Source organism: Bolinopsis microptera, chromosome 7, assembly GCF_026151205.1.
Source record: "Bolinopsis microptera isolate Bmic1 chromosome 7, MBARI_Bmic_1.0, whole genome shotgun sequence".
NCBI lineage: Eukaryota > Metazoa > Ctenophora > Tentaculata > Lobata > Bolinopsidae > Bolinopsis > Bolinopsis microptera.
The window spans coordinates 2880175-2891872 of NC_087078.1; the positions used below are offsets into that span (position 1 = coordinate 2880175).

Genomic DNA, 11698 nt, shown 5'->3' on the forward strand with positions numbered 1-11698 from the left:
ATGTGCATTGGAACACAATAGATCAATAGATTGGTTACAGAGCTGCTCCCCTTGAACATTTGTACATTTCTTTAGTTTTCTCAACAAAGTGTACCCTATTCTCCTAGTTTCTTGGTATGAATCTTGTATATCGCTATTTTTTCGCAGTTTAGTCTCAAATCTTGAATCTATAAGTAGCTTAGTTCTATAAATAGTTTGGTTCTAAATCTGATAGTTTAATAGTTTACCACCTGCTTGTTTGTATAATTAGCTTGGTGATAAAGTTCTGATAGTTTTAATACTTCACTAATTTACCACCAATTTACCACCTGCCCGCCAGTCATTTCTCCTATTCTTCCTACGATGTCCCGGAGCCTACTGCTGATCACGCTGTGCCTCATTTTATTAATGCTGGTTAATCCAGGTGACTTTATTTAGTTAATTTACATATTACGAAAGTCAATTCTAAGGGGTAGAGAGTTTGGAATTTCAACACAATATATTTTTAAAGTGGTGGATCGGAGTGGGGTCTCAAATGACAAAAATCTGGTTTATGTAATGTGAGAATGTGTGAACTATCCCCTTAAATTTCTGACGCAAATTTTGCACTTGTAATTGGAATATTAATTATTAAATAAGTGTCTAATTAATATTCTCCTTCAAAATGTATCATTCCGCAAAAGTTTATCAGCGTCCTATTTCGTTTCTAAAAACAATTTGACAATTCACACTGACAAGCAGTTTTTCCTTTCAGGACTATCAAAGAAAAACAAAAAAAGGAGAAACAAAAACAGATATGATGTAAGAAATTTTAAGATAAATAATCCTTCAATATTACAGTGTACTATATATTAGCTGGTTTATTCACTTTGCCTCAATGAACCATTATAAATCAAAATGTTAAAGACATCACTTTTCAAATCAAAACATCCGCAAACAAATTTAGTCCAGTTTGTAATCGTTATACGAACATCATGATCTCTTCATGGAAATTAATTAAACTTCAATTAATAAAAGAATAAATAAGCTGTGATCTCCACAGAATCTGACAACCTGCTCAGGACATCAACTACGGGGCATGACCTGCGAGTGTTTAGCTTCCAACTATAATATGAGGGGGTGTCCTGATGATTTAAAAAAAGGTAATATACTTTTTGTACATAAAATGGTAAACTTGTAACCTTGTAACTCGGTAACCTGGTAACCTGGTAACCTGGTAACCTGGTAACCTGGTAACCTGGTAACCTGGTAACCTGGTAACCTGGTAACCTGGTAACCTGGTAACCTGGTAACCTGGTAACCTGGTAACCTGGTAACCTGGTAACCTGGTAACCTGGTAACCTGGTAACCTGGTAACCTGGTAACCTGGTAACCTGGTAACCTGGTAACCTGGTAACCTGGTAACATGGTAACCTGGTAACCTGGTAACCTGGTAACCTGGTAACCTTTAACCTCATAGTATTGAATCCTACCTCTCCCGCCTAGGTTCCAAACAGTGCATCCACTATGAAACCTACTGCAAAAGCTCTAAACTATCAGCAGCAAAACAGGGTAAAATGTGTTGTCAAGCTATCCTTTGCAATATCAACCTTAAAAACTGTTGATTTGACGAGTTGGGAATATAAACGGTAGTGGAAGTACTGTGGAAGTACTACCAATACCATAACTTCATAATGTAGCAATGTTGAGTTAATTACTGATTACGTAATTTATAGACAATAATTTTGAGCCGCTTTGGAATTTCTTGGAAGAAAAATTACATAATCGAGATCCTGATCAATGATGATTTATTCACAATAACATTTTGAAGATTTCATAAACGTGCGATTTTATAAAAGTGTTCAATTAACAAATATATACTTTGTAAATGTAATATTAGAAATATAAGTGTTTGAAATGTTGTTTATCTAATGTATGTGAAAAAGTTTACACCGTGTTGACGTATTGCAGAAAGATTGTATATTGCAACAAACATAACGCAGACACACGTTAAAATTGTATTTTAACTTATCCCGCGACGCGCAGGACACTGATAAGTAGATAACAATCCAAATAAATAAAAGTGGTAAACTTGTATCAATTAGACGACTACGACCCCGCATTAACAGCAAGTTTTTTGACCTGGTAACCTGGTAACATGGTTACCTGGTAACCTGGTAACCTGGTAACCTGGTAACTATCAGACGTCTAGGACCCCGCATTTACAGCAAGTTTGTGTCGTGGAACTGTTTTCGTTTTGACACTGTTTACAGGTCCAAGAGTAGGATGGTGGCCCTGAAACAAATGTTTGTGTATAATTAATAATCAGTTATTAGAATATATATTCACGTGATATCATTATCAGTGCAGTGTGTACAACACCAACTACACCGATCAATTGCCAATCTGCGAAACATTTAATTATTATTATCACTTCGAGATGGCAGGGCCTACTCTCATGCTGTCTATAGGTGATGATTGATTCTGAAAAACTAGGGACAACTGGGGAATGATCCTAGAACCTCGACATATCGCGTGTCTTGCTCTACCTATTGAGCTACTGACCCTGATTCTCAGAGCGAAATCATCTGGGATCATTCCCCAGTTGTCCCTAGTTTTTCAGAATTAATCATCACCTATAGACAGCATGAGAGTAGGCCCTGCCATCTCGAAGTGATATAATTAATTACCCGTTCATATAATATAGTGTCCGTGCCGTATACACAGGCTAACTGGTACACATACTTTAATTCGACAGGCACTCAAGTTGAAGTTCGATGCACGTACTGTAGTTCGACAAACCTAAAGTTCGACTTTGTCGAACTAAAGTGCGCTACCTGGACCTAAGTTCGACACGTACTAAAGTTCGGCAAGAGAACTTCGACTGGATGAGAAGGACATTCTTAAAGATAATATTTTTAATTCAGAATATCTTTTCAATTTGGATTTTTATCGAATAATTTTGAGTCTCATATGAAATTTGATAAAGTTCCGTGAGCCAGAAGTAACGGTAATATTTGAGGACATGCACGTTCTCATGAGTTCTATAAACTCAAAAATTCGAACATTTTCAGGACCCCCGACTGGAGACCCCTGCGGTTTGCTTTCCACTTATCTCATGCTGTTTAACTAATATGCAATAATGTGTGTAATGTGCACATTGTCATTATGTAATTTTATTGGGAGCTTTTTGAGACAATTGATAATGATAACTTCTTTACAATCTGGTGCTAAGCTGACCTCAGACTCAATTGTTAGTTAGCACAATTGTAGACTAAACGGTGCCCCAGGTAACTCGTACTCCGTTTTATAGATCGATATTGTAGATTAAGTTTGTAAGGTAGGAGAATTACAATTAATATTATTGATTATACTGAATGGTTCTGAAATTTGCAACTGCTGGTTGCTTGATATCAGAAAATAGTTTATAAGATTACCTAAACTTAATTTCTGATCTCGTGCACCTGTTATTGAACCATGTGATCCTATGATAAGGACCTGCAATAGCCCATGGATCACAAGCAGGAACTATTTGTCGAACTAGAGTACGCTACATGGACTTTAATTCGACACGTACCGGAGTTCGAGAGTTGTCGAACCAAGCTATGCTTGGTGTAGCTCGTTAGAATAGTATAGGAATTCTAATTCCTATAAGTTGGGAATAAGGTAATTATCTGTTCACAGATAAACCTCTAAACCTACAAGGAAATATTTCCTATAGATTCTCGGTATATAAGCAACATTTGATAGAGCATCTTGTGGTGTGAGCTATATGTGGTCAGCCTTGGCGACTCGGTGGATGTCCTTGCTGTACGGCGGCGTTAAACAAGGAACTGAAACCGAGGGGTTACGTTCAGGCCTAGTTTCTGTCTGGTTCTAATATACCTTTATAATAATGACTTTAATATACAATGAGAGAATGGGATACGCAAGCGACCGATTTCATTCTTGGTATCATTTCGTTCTCGGTATCATTTCATTCTCGGTATCATTTCATTCTCGGTATCATTTCATTCTCGGTATCATTTCATTCTCGGTATCATTTCATTCTCGGTATCATTTCATTCTCGGTATCATTTCATTCTCGGTATCACTTCATTCTCGGTATCATTTTATTCTCGGTATCATTTCATTCTCGGTATCATTTCATTCTCGGTATCACTTCATTCTCGGTATCATTTCATTCTCGGTATCATTTTTCATTTGCGGATGGTCATTCAAATACTATTTACTTTTTTAATGTGGGCTGTCGTACATACATACAGACGTACAGGTTGGTTTCTGGTTTGAGCAGCATTTCATTTATCATATTATCATGCTCTATTTGACCTCCAATAATGGTAGTTATGATGTCAATTGTCAGTGTGTGGTTAGCAAAATGTTTCACCTCCTCCAGTAAAATCTTTAACGGTGAGAATCAGCAACTTCCATCAAAACCACACATTATAAGTTTATACGACCAATTTAGCCCTGACTCCTCGGGCGGATATGATATGGGCGGATATGGGTGGAAATGCTGCTGTGAGATTCGTTTAAGCTCTTTAAACTTTTAAAGCCTGCGAATCAATAAAACTTGAGTACGAGTGCCTACAAAGCAGATAAGTGTTCACCAATCTGGTAACCTGGCAACCTAGCGAACCAGACAAGTTTCCACCGATTAATAGTTAGTGCTCACATACACGGTCAGATCGCTTCCTCTTAACCTGAAATAAGTGAAATAAGTGGATTTGTTTTGACTAGTTTGGGCTTGTTGCGGTTTCCTTTTCCAGTTGCTGACTAGTTGCTTTTGCAGTTATAGCATTATATTATTGTTTTTACAAGATCTGTGGTCTAATAATTATGAAATTAGTCTGTACGTGACCACTAATTAGAGCAAATAATAACATATATAGAGGGATAGATCAGGGATAGAGGACACGTGACTAGTAGAAACTGTAGTAATGTGTATGTGAGCACTTAACAGTCCGTATCAGCAGACACGGAGAGCACTTAACAGAGTGATAACAACGTGAAGGCACTCCTCGAGCTCTTCGGTTGGTCAAAGTAACCGATTTACGTGACGCCGGGGTTTTCATTGGCCAAGTCTCAGGTTTGTATACATTATACAACTCCTTTAAATACCGAGCACCGAGGACTTTACTTTTCAGTTGTTATGATCCAGTAGTTCCGCTGAACAGATAAATATTTCACCTTCTTCAGAGGAGATTATCGCTGTGTAATTGTTGGGTTAATCATGAGGATTGCCAACTTCTTCTGGTGAGTGATGGGTTGCTACTTAATTGCTTAAAGTTTAATTAGATTAATATTGTTAAATGTCCATAACTATCATCGACTGTACAGTGTACTGATATACAAATTATAGATTATTTTATTTTCAGGATTGTGCTGCTATTTCAGCTGTTCACCGTCTCCTATCAAATTTGTAAGTACAGGGTGGCCCATAAGTGACTACCCACACGCAACCTCTTAATAACTCACGTAATTCGTCTCCAAATTGCACCAAAATTTCAGAGATTATAGATATGGGTCAAACTTAGATTTCCTGAAAGTTTCGTAAGCCACGCCCAATTACAGTGGGCGTGGCGTGACACTCCCTCTTTTTCACTATTGTCTTCATAAAATGAGAACGCTTTAAGCTAAGAACTCAAAAATTTTTGCACACATTTGGCTTGATAATTGAAAACCTTTCCCAAAGTTTCAAGTTCATTGGTTAAAATATGGCTAAGTTATGACCATTTCAAAACTCATCGGATACGTGATCCGAGCACTCAGTCAGTGATCTCGTCACTTGGTTAATGGCATGTTTGGCTCACATGCACCGCTTGATTGGTTGCAGCCTGCTTATGGGCCGGCCTATACAGCTGACTGCACCTAAAACGCTATCACACGAATTTATGGTGGTGTCACCATTTCAGGGCTTGTTAGCCCTGCTAGTCACAGGTTCCTTACAATCAATAAAAAGGAATGAACCATCCATTGAATCATCGAACCGGGCCTACCGAATCACAAAGAAACACAAACTTTTGGACCGTGATTTCCAATCGAGGATAGATTTCGCCAACACATTCCTGTCCAAGCAGAATGTGGATCCCTACTTTGAGGACGAAATCTGGTACAGCGACAAGGCCATATAAACGGATTATATGTCAACTCCCAGAATGCAATTCACTGGGGCTTTACTAGACCGGATGAAGTGGTGGAGAGAACGGCTTTTCCTGAAAAGTCACGATCTGGTTTTTATCCTAAAAATTTGTGTTTCCCTTTCTAGCAAAGTCATCATCGGTATCCAATCAAAGCCTAATGAACCTCATTAATACACGCTAACGCCTTACTCTTGATCAGATTGGGTGACGAGATCACTAATTGAGTGCAAATATCACTGACTGAGTGCTCGGATCACGTATCCGATGAGTTTTGAAATGGTCATAACTTAGCCATATTTTAACCAATGAACTTGAAACTTTGGGAAAGGTTTTCAATTATCAAGCCAAATGTGTGCAAAAATTTTTGAGTTCTTAGCTTAAAGCGTTCTCATTTTATGTATTATCCAATAATTGCGTTAATAGGCTTATCTGTTGTTCCTTAGGCCAAATAAATACCAAACAAAGTTTGAAGCTTCAACTCCAACCGGAACCACCCCAACATGCCACGCCCATTTTTTTCATCAATTTTTTCACATCTATAAACTAATAACATTATCGCATTATCGGTCCTAATTTGTGAAATTTTCAACTAGCCCGACCATTAAGGTTAGACATTAGGGTAGACATTAGGGTTAGACATTATGGTAGACATTAGGGTAGACATTAAGGGTAGACATTAGGATTTAGGCTAGACATTAGGTTAAACATTAGGTTAGACATTAGGGTAGACATTAAGGTAGACATTAATGGTAGATATTAATGGTAGACATTAATGGTAGACATTAGGGTAGACATTAAAGGTAGACATTAGGGTAGATATTAATGGTAGACATTAGGGTAGACATTAATGGTAGAAATCAATGGTAGACATTAGGGTAGACATTAAAGTTGGACATTAGGGTAGACATTAATGGTAGACATTAAGGGTAGACATTTGGGTAGACGGAAATATGATCGGAACTAGGGAAGATGTAGTTATATTATCTATGTTGTAACATCTTTGTAACAAACTTCGTACTGTTAATAACTTATACGTGGGAAAATCAGTCACCAGCCTCAGCCAACGTGTGAATGGTCATCGCAGTAAATATTATGAGATTTTAGAGGCGAGTAGTAAGGGGAATGTTGAGAGCCACAGAGATTTTGATGACGAGAATGTTTTAGGGGCACATCTTTTTTCAGTTCATAATTTGAGGGAGAGATCTGATTTCAATGAAAGTTTCCATTTTGATATTTTGTGTTCTACATCCCCAGATAATATTAGAAAGTCAGAACAGTTTTATATTAACAAATTGAAGAGACTTTATCCGTTTGACCTGAACAATGTGAATTCCGTTTCTGGAAGCTAATTTTTCATGGTGTCCCGAATTTTATTTTTAAATCGTCCATTTTTTGTTTATATATGCAGTCTATCAATTTTTGAATTGCGTCTTTTTGATTTAATGAACTACTGCAGACTCCACATTATTATAGTATATGCCATTAATTTTGTTCCGATTTTAAACTATTCCATTTTGACGAGATGCTAAATACATTTTTTGAGACTTTACTACATTTTTGATGAGAATTTTTGACATTTTCAAACTGACCATTGATATTATCAGATTATGTGACTGATTAAATGCTGAAGATAAAAGAAATATATTCATTTTGCTAAGATTATGTTTGCGTTTCATTGCTCAACAGCTGTTCAAAGGATCAAATTTAAGATTGTAACATCTATATTATTTTATAAAATCACAACCTACCTACTCCCAACACTGCCAGGATTGCGAACCTGCGAATTTATTGGATTACAAAACAACGAAAATTACCTTGATCCAGGAAAATACAAATATTAATAAAATAACATTATTAAACTTTATCACAAGGGTTTTAATTAAACTCACGCTATTATAGTAAATGCAGCTATCATAATTGTTTTAAACTCTGGCTGCAACACTGCAACACTCCAACACTGCAACACTCCAACACTGCAACACTGCAACTAAAGATTGAAAACTCTGTAACACTCTGCAAGCAACGTACCACACAACACCGCTGGTATATATTCTGAGACTAGCACCCTTTTTAAAGGCAGCAAGAAAATAAATATTGTAATAACATGGATATTTAAAGCTGCTTGATTATCACTCTATCACAATTCTCACCCATGGAAGTTTTAAGTACAAAAGATGCAGTTAACGTAGCAACTACGCAGTTATCATAGCAACTATGCAGTGTTGGATGCGTGCTTTTATTAAATGAGTTTGGTGGCCGGGGTTCGGGGGTTTTGTGCCCCCAAAATAATGTCACTCTGTGCGTGTGCAGTGTTATCTTGATAGATGTTGAGTTAATTTGGTAGCGGCTTCCATTAACAAAAAAATACATAATATGCGGCGTATTTTGTAATATGCAACATATTTTGATGGGTAAAGAGGAAGATTGTTTTTTGTTGTTTTTGTAATAGCTCCGTCTCCATGGCTCAGAGATTGCTGTGCTATTTTTAGTGTTGTTATTTTTAATGTTGTGTCCTGACAAAAAAAACAATCTTCCTCTTTTATAACCATTAAAATATGTTACATATAACAAAATACGCTCCATATTATGTATTATTTTGTTGTAAGTTGACATGGCCAGCTGCATTTCTGTAAGGTCAAGCTCGGAAAGGTCAAGTCTCGTAATAGCTAACATTTCATTTTGCGATCTTAAGGGACGCTTTAAAATAGCTATAGATATTTTGTTATAAAGTTATTTGCTGAGGCAAATAAACCTTGTAACCTAGTAACCTAGTAACCTAGTAACCTAGTAACTTAGTAACTTAGTAACCTAATAACCTATTAACTTAGTAACCTAGTAACTTAGTAACCTAGTAACCTAGTAACCTAGTAACCCAGTAACTTAGTAACTTAGTAACCTAGTAACCTAGTAAAAAGTTATTTGCTGAGGCAAATAAACCTTGTAACCTAGTAACCTAGTAACCTATTAACTTAGTAACCTAGTAACTTAGTAACCTAGTAACCTAGTAACCTAGTAACCTAGTAACCTAGTAACCTAGTAACCCAGTAACTTAGTAACTTAGTAACCTAGTAACCTGTTAAAAAGTTATTTGCTGAGGCAAATAAACCTTGTACATTAAATATTATAAAGGAGCAAATACCTCCCAAATAAACCTTGCGGTAGGAGCAACTCCCTCCGCAAGCAACCCTCAGGTAGGAGCTCACAAAGAATATTGGCTTGTATTTCACTCGCATAAATTCGTACGATAAGAAAAAAAAAACCTAGCCATGAACACTATAAATTTTCTAACTCTCTAACAATAGAAACATGATAGATTGTGTTGATAACAACGGATCACGTGCATATTGTGTGATATAAACCCAAACTACATGCTTAAAAAATTCAAGAAGTCCTGCAATGTGTGTCAAGGTAACTTTATTAAAATTAGATAAATTGAATAGTATATATATATAAGCCCATTTCATATGCACTCCAACCATAAATTGAAATTCTGAAGTGTAAACATTAAACCATAATCCAGTCCCAAAACCTGCCACAACAATATAAAATAAGTTTTTTGTTTCTTTTTCAGTGAATGGTGGATGGAGCGAGTGGACGAAGTGCTTTGCCGTTTGTGGTGGTGGAATCAAGACTAGGAACCTGCACAGACCCCACCCCACTAGGAACCTGCACAGACCCCACCCCACTAGGAACCTGCACAAACCCCACCCCATCCCACTAGGAACCCTGCACAAACCCCACCCCATCCCACTAGGAACCTGCACAAACCCCACCCCACCCCACTAGGAACCTGCACAAACCCCACCCCATCCCACTAGGAACCTACACAGACCCCACCCCACTAGGAACCTGCACAAACCCCACCCCACCCCACTAGGAACCTGCACAAACCCCACCCCACTAGGGACCTGCACAGACCCAACCCCACCCCACTAGGAACCTGCACAGACCCCAACCACTAGGAACCTGCACAGACCCCACCCCATCCCACTAGGAACCTGCACAGACCCCACCCCATCCCACTAGGAACCTGCACAGACCCCACCCACTAGAAACCTGCACAGACCCCACCCCATCCCACTAGGAACCTGCACAGACCCCACCCCACTAGGAACCTGCACAAACCCCACCCCACCCCACTAGGAACCTGCACAGACCCCACCCCACTAGGAAACTGCACAGACCCCACCCTACCCCACTAGGAACCTGCACAGACCCCACCCCACTAGGAACCTGCACAGACCCCACCCCATCCCACTAGGAACCTGCACAGACCCCACCCCACTAGGAACCTGCACAGACCCCACCCCACTAGGAACCTGCACAGACCCCACCCCATCCCACTAGGAACCTGCACAGACCCCAACCCACTAGGAACCTGCACAGACCCCATCCCACTAGGAACCTACACAGACCCCACCCAATCCCACTAGGAACCTGCAACCAGACCCCACCCCACCTCACTAGGAACCTGCACAGACCACACCCAATCCCACTAGGAACCTACACAGACCCCACCCCATCCCACTAGGAACCTGCACAGACCCCACCCCACTAGGAACCTGCACAGACCCCACCGGCCCACTAGGAACATGCACAGACCCCACCCCATCCCACTAGGAACCTACACAGACCTCACCCCATCCCACTAGTAACCTGCACAGACCCCAACCCACTAGGAACCTGCACAGACCCCACCCCACCCCACTAGGAACCTACACAGACCCCACCCCACTAGGAACCTGCACAGACCCCACCCCACCACACTAGGAACCTACACAGACCCCACCCCATCCCACTAGGAACCTACACAGATCCCACCCCATCCCACTAAGAAACTGCAAAGACCCCACCCTACCCCACTAGGAACCTGCACAGACCCCACCCCACTAGGAACCTGCACAGACCCCACCCCATCCCACTAGGAACCTACACAGACCCCACCCCACCCCACTAGGAACCTGCACAGACCCCACCCCATCCCACTAGGAACCTGAAAAGACCCCACCCCACCCCACTAAGAACCTGCACAGACCCCACCCCACTAGGAACCTACACAGACCCCACCCCATCCCACTAGGAACCTACACAGACCCCACCCCAACCCACTAGGAACCTGCACAGACCCCACCCCACTAGGAACCTGCACAGACCCCACCCCACTAGGAACCTGCACAGACCCCACCCCACCCCACTAGGAACCTGCACAGACCCCACCCCATCCCACTAGGAACCTGAAAAGACCCCACCCCACCCCACTAAGAACCTGCACAGACCCCACCCCACTAGGAACATGCACAGACCCCACCCCACTAGGAACCTGCACAGACCCCACCCCACTAGGAACCTGCACAGACCCCACCCCACCCCACTAGGAACCTGCACAGACCCCACCCCATCCCACTAGGAACCTGAAAACACCTCACCCCACCCCACTAAGAACCTGCACAGACCCCACCCCACCCCACTAGGAACATGCACAGACCCCACCCCACCCCACTAGGAACCTGCACAGACCCCTCCCCATCCCACTAGGAACCTGAAAAGACCCCACCCCACCCCACTAAGAACCTGCACAGACCCCACCCCACCCCACT

The 11698-nt window shown here is 40.7% G+C and overlaps 1 long non-coding RNA gene across 1 annotated transcript; it reads left to right on the forward strand.

Moving 5' to 3' along the window:
- Positions 1 to 24: 24 nt before the first annotated feature.
- On the forward strand, positions 25 to 1857 carry LOC134818622 (uncharacterized). The gene is made up of 5 exons (XR_010160690.1): positions 25 to 114; positions 320 to 403; positions 734 to 780; positions 1022 to 1121; positions 1465 to 1857. It is a non-coding gene; the product is annotated as an uncharacterized LOC134818622 (long non-coding RNA).
- Positions 1858 to 11698: the final 9841 nt, after the last annotated feature.